The sequence below is a fragment of the Trichechus manatus genome, unplaced genomic scaffold (assembly GCF_000243295.1).
Source record: "Trichechus manatus latirostris isolate Lorelei unplaced genomic scaffold, TriManLat1.0 scaffold00084, whole genome shotgun sequence".
NCBI lineage: Eukaryota > Metazoa > Chordata > Mammalia > Sirenia > Trichechidae > Trichechus > Trichechus manatus.
The window spans coordinates 8,382,583-8,389,774 of NW_004444020.1; positions in this window are offsets into that span (position 1 = coordinate 8,382,583).

Genomic DNA, 7,192 nt, shown 5'->3' on the forward strand with positions numbered 1-7,192 from the left:
GGACGGCGTGGTGCTTCTGCCTAGACCGCCATCTTGCCGGAGTCTCTGTATATAGATATTTTTAATTGCCTTTTAAAGAGATAGTACTAATTTATACTCTCACTATACAAAAAAGCAAGCTGGATCAAAATTATAAATGTATATGGTTTAATTTTTCTAAAAAATTAAATGATGTGATATGGGTGACAAAAAGAGTAGAAAAACTACACAAAAATGTTAGTAGTATATTTCCCATGGTATTAGAATTATAGGTGTTTTCTTAAACGCTATACTTTTGTGCATTTCCAGATTTTCTATAGTATTCATATACTATTATAATCAGAGAAAAATATTTTAAAACTAAACAATATTGAGCATATTATACATGACATTTTGATATATTTAGCTCTAGAAACTGAGTAGTATTGTAAACATCATTTTGTATTTTACCTCTGAGGCTATAAAATAATTAAATTTAATTTATTACAAGATATCTTTCTAGAATATTGGTATTTAAATAAGAGCTATTAAAATAATTGCACCTATTTTCACTAATGAAAAGTTTCGTTTAACTTGGGGATAAAGCACTGAATGATAATTTTAAATGAATGGTCTCTGAGAACATGTGCCATAGCAGACATCTACAACTGGAAAGGACCATGAAACCAAAGTCCATGAGGCCTCCCACTAGAAAGATTGAGGCGCAGGGAATTTGCACATACCTCTTGGAGGCTGTGACCAAGATTAATTTGAGTCCTCCAGAAAGAATTTCCCTTTGACAGAAGGCAAGGAGAACTCTGAGAATGGAGCAGTTCCCACAAGTCATGCTTTCATTCATTTAACAAATATATTTGAGGGCCTTTAATATGTACTGCACAATGTTGGGTGTTGGGGAGACAATGGTGAGTAAGACAGACACAGTCTCTGCCCTGTTAGAGATTTATATTCTATTGTTTGTTGCAATTGAGTCAGCATCGACTCATAGCAACCTTGTATATAACAAAACTAAATATTGCCTGGTCCTGCACCAGCTTCATGATGGTTAGTATGTTTGAGTCAATCGTTGTGGCTATTGTGTCAATCCATCTCATTGAGAGTTTCTCTTGTTTTTGCTGACCCTCTTTTCTAGGGATTGGTCTTTCCTGAATCGCCATCCTCACTTCTGAGGAGCATTCTGGTTGTATTTCTTCTAAGACTGATTTATATTCTAGCAGAAGATAGAGGTATTAAACAGCTAATTACATAATAACTACTTATATAATAACTAGATATATAATAGCTCTTCTATTTTAATTGTTATAAGTGCTGTGAAAAAGTACAGGATTGTATGAAGCGACATACTGGAGCACCCGGTTGCGTGCAGATTATCAGAACGCCAACTTCAAAGAAAGGGTGCTTTAGCTGAGACCTGAAGAAGATGCATTTCAGGAGGGTGGGGGACCACATGCACAAAAGCATTCATGGAGCATTCAAGGAACTAAAATAAGACCAGTGTGGGTAGAAGGCAGAAAGCCATAGAAGGATGCACAAAACAGCCCTGGGTCCACTCTGACCCTTCTCCAATCGCACCCCTTCCCATTGGATGAGTAATCCACAGGGTAAAGACAACATGCTCACTCTTCTTTCTAGAACACACATTGGGTACCCTAAAATTCCTTGCATAAATATCCCTTAGCCTGCTTCCAGGGCTTGTGCAAGCCTCTTCCCTGCTCTGTCCTATTGAGTGTGCACCTAGTTACTGGTGGTATGCATATTCCTGGGCCCAAAAGGTATCCCAGGGGCAGCTATTTATTAGGGATGTGAAACATGCAGACTTAGGTGACAAACACATGTCCATGAGGCCCCTTGTGGTACTGGATGAAACCTGGTATGGGAAGAAAAGTGAGAAGGGCCAGGCCTTGGGGCTTATCTTAGTCATCTAGTGCTGCTATAACAGAAATACCACAAGTGAATGGCTTTAACAAAGAGAAATTTATTCTCTTACGACAATCTAGGAGGCTAGAGGTCCTAATCTAGGGTGCCAGCTCCAGGGGAAGATTTTCTTTCTCTGTTGTCTCTAGGGGAAGGTCCTTGTCATCAATCTTTCCTTGTCGATGAGCTTCTCAGTGCAGGGACCCAAGGTCCAAAGGACTCCCTGTTCTCCTGGCTCTTGTTTCTTGGTGGTATGAGGTCCCCCGTCTCTCTGCTTGCTTCTCTCTTTTATATCTCAAAAGAGATTGACTTAAAAAACAACATAATCTTGTAGATGGAGTCCTGCCTCGTTAATATAACTGCCTCTAATCCAGCCTCATTAACATCATAGAGATAGGATTTACAACCTTCAGGAAAATCACATCAGATGACAAAATGGTGGATAATCACATGATACTGGGAATGATGGCCTAGCCAAGTTAACAGATATTTTGGGGGGACACAATGACAGGGTTCAATGCCCTCTGGCCAGCATATCTCAGAATCTTCATGTCTGAGAATTCTAAATGCTGGACTTTCAGGGAATCATGAAGATATATTTGTCAAGATAGGAGGATATTACATATTCTTTCATCTGTTCAGCAACTTGCTTTATAACCTTTAAATATTTAGAAATTCTGTATATGAGCCTCCATTTGTATTCTTGTCCCAGCCCAGTAGATATTAGGCATGAGTTTGACCATACTTGTAAGTCTCATTTTGATTTTTAGTGTAAGAACAATGGGAAGCAATTAAAGGGTTTTAGACAGGAGGATGATCTAATCAGACTTGCAGTTTACAAAAATCACTGGCTATTGTATGAAGAATGGATTAGAAGACATGAGAAGAAGTCTCTTAAAGTAGTTCAGGCTAGAATGAAAGGCAGCTTTGACTAGGATGGTAGTGGAAGAGATGGCTTCAAGACATGATTTAGTGGTGAAGTAACCTCCAAGTTACAAGGTGGGTGGTTGAATATGAATTACTTTAGAATTTCTGGCTAGTGCAACTTGATAGAGGGTGAATATCATTTACTGAGATGAGACACATGAGAAGAAAACCAGACTTTCCTTTTCGTTCCTTTCCTTTTTCTCTTTCTTCCTCTCTACTTCTCTTTTTCTGTGGGTCATGAGCAATGGCAGTGCAGCTCAGCATGCCAAGAACTCGGCTCCAAAGTAACAGTGATGTCTGTGCTGGGGTAGGAGTAGGGTAGATGTGCTCCTTTGAAGCAACTGATAGGTAAGAGAGCTGTTAGCCCCCACTAGTGGGTATTGATGGGCTTGTTGCCTGTGGGAACCCCAAGATCACCCCTCCTGTGGTGTAGAGAATAACATAGGTGCATAACTAGGAAGGGCCAAGACAGAGGAGGAAGAACAGTCCTCAGCCCAGGAACAGGCTAATGGTTGCTCCTCTGGCCCAGGCTTTAGGGACACTCAGAGAGGATAAAGGCCTGTCTGCGTTGGTTTCTGGGCTGAACCAGATACCAAACCAGCAGGAAGTAGAAATAGTAGAGCTTTGCCACAATTCTCTGCCATCACTATTCTTCTTTTCACTATTCTCTTTTATATTCTTTATATGTATTGTATTAAACATTTGAGTTTGTGCAGTGGAAAATTTGCTAAATCAAAACTGACAGAATAAATTTAAAGACAAGACTAGAAAAGATATTCATTCACATTTCTGAAAGCAATTAATTAGAAAAAAAGGAAGGCGGGGGGACAGAATGTTTTCTCTGTTATTCAAATATCAACAGGCAAGTGGAATAAAACTGTTGTGTGAAACACATAACCCAGTCATCAGATGGAGTACATGGCTGGAATGGCCAGCATAATCAGTGAAACAGTTGCAAGTTTGATTTCACAATGGTATTTTAACATAATACATATTATCTTTCTAATAAAAATTCGTAGTCATTCCATAAGAAATGTATTGCCATGACATTGCTCATGAAATCCAAAGAATGATCTCAATCAGTGCTTAAAGTAGGTTAATTTGGGCCAGCTAATTGTACCCCTCCTCCATTATCTAAACGGAACCCTGTCTCTCTCACTTACAGGTAGTGAGAAGGGAAAAAAGAGGACTGGACCAAGCAGTGGTTTGTCAGTTTGAACACATTCTGGGGGAGTGTGAGTTATCTAGCACAGTGTTTCCCCAAGTGTGGAATGCGGAATGATTTCAGGATGTACAAAGACAAGGCATGAAATCACACTGAATCAGAGACAGAAAATCATTCCTTTTCAAATCACTTCCAATCCACCTAATTGTAGAGAGAAAGTTGTGGTTTGGTGATAGCTTTTTGTTGATATTTGCTGATCTCTTTTATAACCAAAGCTGACCTCTCAGGGTCAAGAGATCATGTCTAGCTAGAAGTTAATAATACCATTTTGTTTTCATTTTATTTCTTTTTAGAATCACAGTTTACTTATAGAAAACATACTTAGCAGCTCACAAAATGGAAGGAACTTAGGAATAGCCAGCTTTCACAAAGGGCAGGAGCCAGGGTCATCTGGGTGTCACAGAGAAGACTACTTCTTAAGCTACCATTACATGATAATTTGGTTCTAACATCCTTCTACTCCAACATTCAAATTCCTGGAGAGAGAATCTGATTGGCCTAACCTGGGTCTTGAAAGTATCCCCACGGTCAAGGAGTGGAGCCTTGTAATTGTCAGTCCCACTCATGAAAACCAAAAAGAGGGCGGGAGGAATAGTTCCTGGAAGTAAGTGGGGAGGGGCTCTCTTAACCAAAGGGGTTGGGTTTCACTGGGCAAACAGCAACAAATGTCCATGATAGCCATCAGCAAATGTATGAGGGATGAGGGGAAATGAATTTTGAGAGACGGTCAGGTTCAGCAAGACATTTTATAATGACATACTTTATAAGAGAGCAGTGTGCTGGAACTGGCTCTCACCAGCCTGTAAGAGCCAGTTGTGTACATCTCTTTTCAACTCTGCGTTCTGTGACACCAAGTTGGTAGTTTGAAATCAGATTATTTACATGTATACTAGCAAATGCTACAAATCAGTGCTTCTCCCTGCCTCTGTCCCCCGATAGACAGTTAAATATTTATCAGCACATCACTGGTAATAATATACTTTGCCAAGGTGAGGACTCAGTCACAGGGCAGCAGATGCCATTTGTACCTGAGACGAGAGGTAGGGTAGGTGTGTAGAACCAATTCTGTACATTGGTTTGTGAAAAATTATGTCATTCTTTTTAATAGTTGCAGATTATTCCATTGTAGAGTGCAGCATAATAGATTTAACCAGTCCCCTACTGGTAGACATTTAAGTTGTTTCCAATCTTTTGTTATTACAAACAATGCTGCAGTGAATTTAATCACAAATAATTTCACACATATGGAAGCATATTTGTACAATAAATTCCTAGGGATGAAACTTCTAAGTCAAATAAAGAGATATTGATAATTTTATAAATTTTAGAGATTAGACCCTTGTCCAAAAATTTTTTCCCAGTCTGTAGGTTCTCTTTTTACTCTTCTGAAGACTTTTGATGAGCATAAGTGTTTAATTTTTAGGAGCTCCCAGTTATCTAGTTTATCTTCTGGTGTTCGTGCATTGTTAGTTATGGTTTATGTTCTATTTATGCCATGTATTAGGGCCCCTAGCATTGTCCCTATTTTTTCTTCCATGATCTTTACTGTTTTAGGTTTTATATTGAGGTCTTTGATCCATTTTGAGTTAGTTTTCGTGTACGGTGTAAGATGTGGGTAGTTTCATTCTTTTAAAGATGGACCTCCAGTTTTGCCAGCACCATTTGTTAAAAAGACTGTTCCCCATTTGGTGGGCTTTGGACACTTGTCGAAGATCTGGTGACCATAGGTGGATGGATTTATGTCTGGGTTCTCAATTCTGTTCCCTGGGTCTATGTGTCTGTCATTATACCAATACAGGCTCTTTTTACTAACCGTGGCTGTATAGTAGTTTCTGAGATCAGGTAGCGTGAGGCCTCCTACTTAGTTCTTTTTCTTCAATAATGCTTTGCTTATCCGGGGCCTCTTTCCTCAATTCTGTTCCCTGGGTCTATGTGTCTGTCATTATACCAATACAGGCTCTTTTGACTAACCGTGGCTGTATAGCAGTTTCTGAGATCAGGTAGCGTGAGGCCTCCTACTTAGTTCTTATTCTTCAATAATGCTTTGCTTATCCGGGGCCTCTTTCCTTTCCATATAAAGTTAGTGATTAGTTTTTCCATCTCGTTAAAGAATGCTGTTGGTATCTAGATCAGGATTGCACTATGTGAGGCAGTGATAATTTTGATAGATGTTACCAAATAGCCTTCTATAAAGGTTGTACCAATTTACAATATCTCAACAGTGTATGATGGTACCTTTTCCCCCACATCCTCTTCAACCCAGTACATTACCCAAATTTTTGATCTTTGTTAATCTGATAGATGAAAAATGTATCTCATTCTTAAAATTTTATTCTGTATTTCCTTTCATAGGCTGCTGCTTTTCTGGGCACTGCCTGTTCATGTCCTTTTACCACTTTTTTTTTTTAATCAGATTATTGATTATTTCCTAAAGCTTTTAAGAATTTTTATATGTTAAGGAAATCAGACACTTGTCTGGTCTGTAAAGCTTCTATGTTGGTTTCTCTCCAAGCGAATACAGCTTATTAACAATTATTAATCACTCTTTGCCCAATTCAGACTCCTAGAACTATCTCTCCAACCCAAGCTGAGCAACAGGAGTCTCTGTTGGTCTGAAAGCAGCAGCTTGGAACCAGAATAGATCTAAGAATTAAGCTTTGTGGTCGTTGTTTCTACTCTCGTGTTTCTCCCCTGCCACCTCCTTCCACATTCCCCCATACCCCTGGCTTATTCATGAGAACTCTGATCCCTTTCCACTTGGTTTTCCTTCACTTCCAGCATCCCAGTGGCCAAAGTCATGCATGAATTAATGTCTTCCTAGGTATTAGCATTGATAATGAAACAAAGCAGAAGCTAAAACCTTCCTTTGTTGTTTACTGGATGTGCCTGGGGTTTGGGTGTTGGGGATCCTCGGGATATACCACGAGACCTCATCCTTTGTATAACGTTATTGTCCCATTCATTTTTACTGGTTTTGTAAGAATGTGTATGATGGAGCAAGTTAATAGATCTTTTCTTATTGGGATGAGATGGCCTCGAGGACCCAGCTAGACTCTTTCCCTCTACTACATAGCACTGTATTGGGTTGAGGTATATGCTGATGGAGAGAATTAAATGTAATTTTAAACAGATTAAGAAACCCAAAACTAA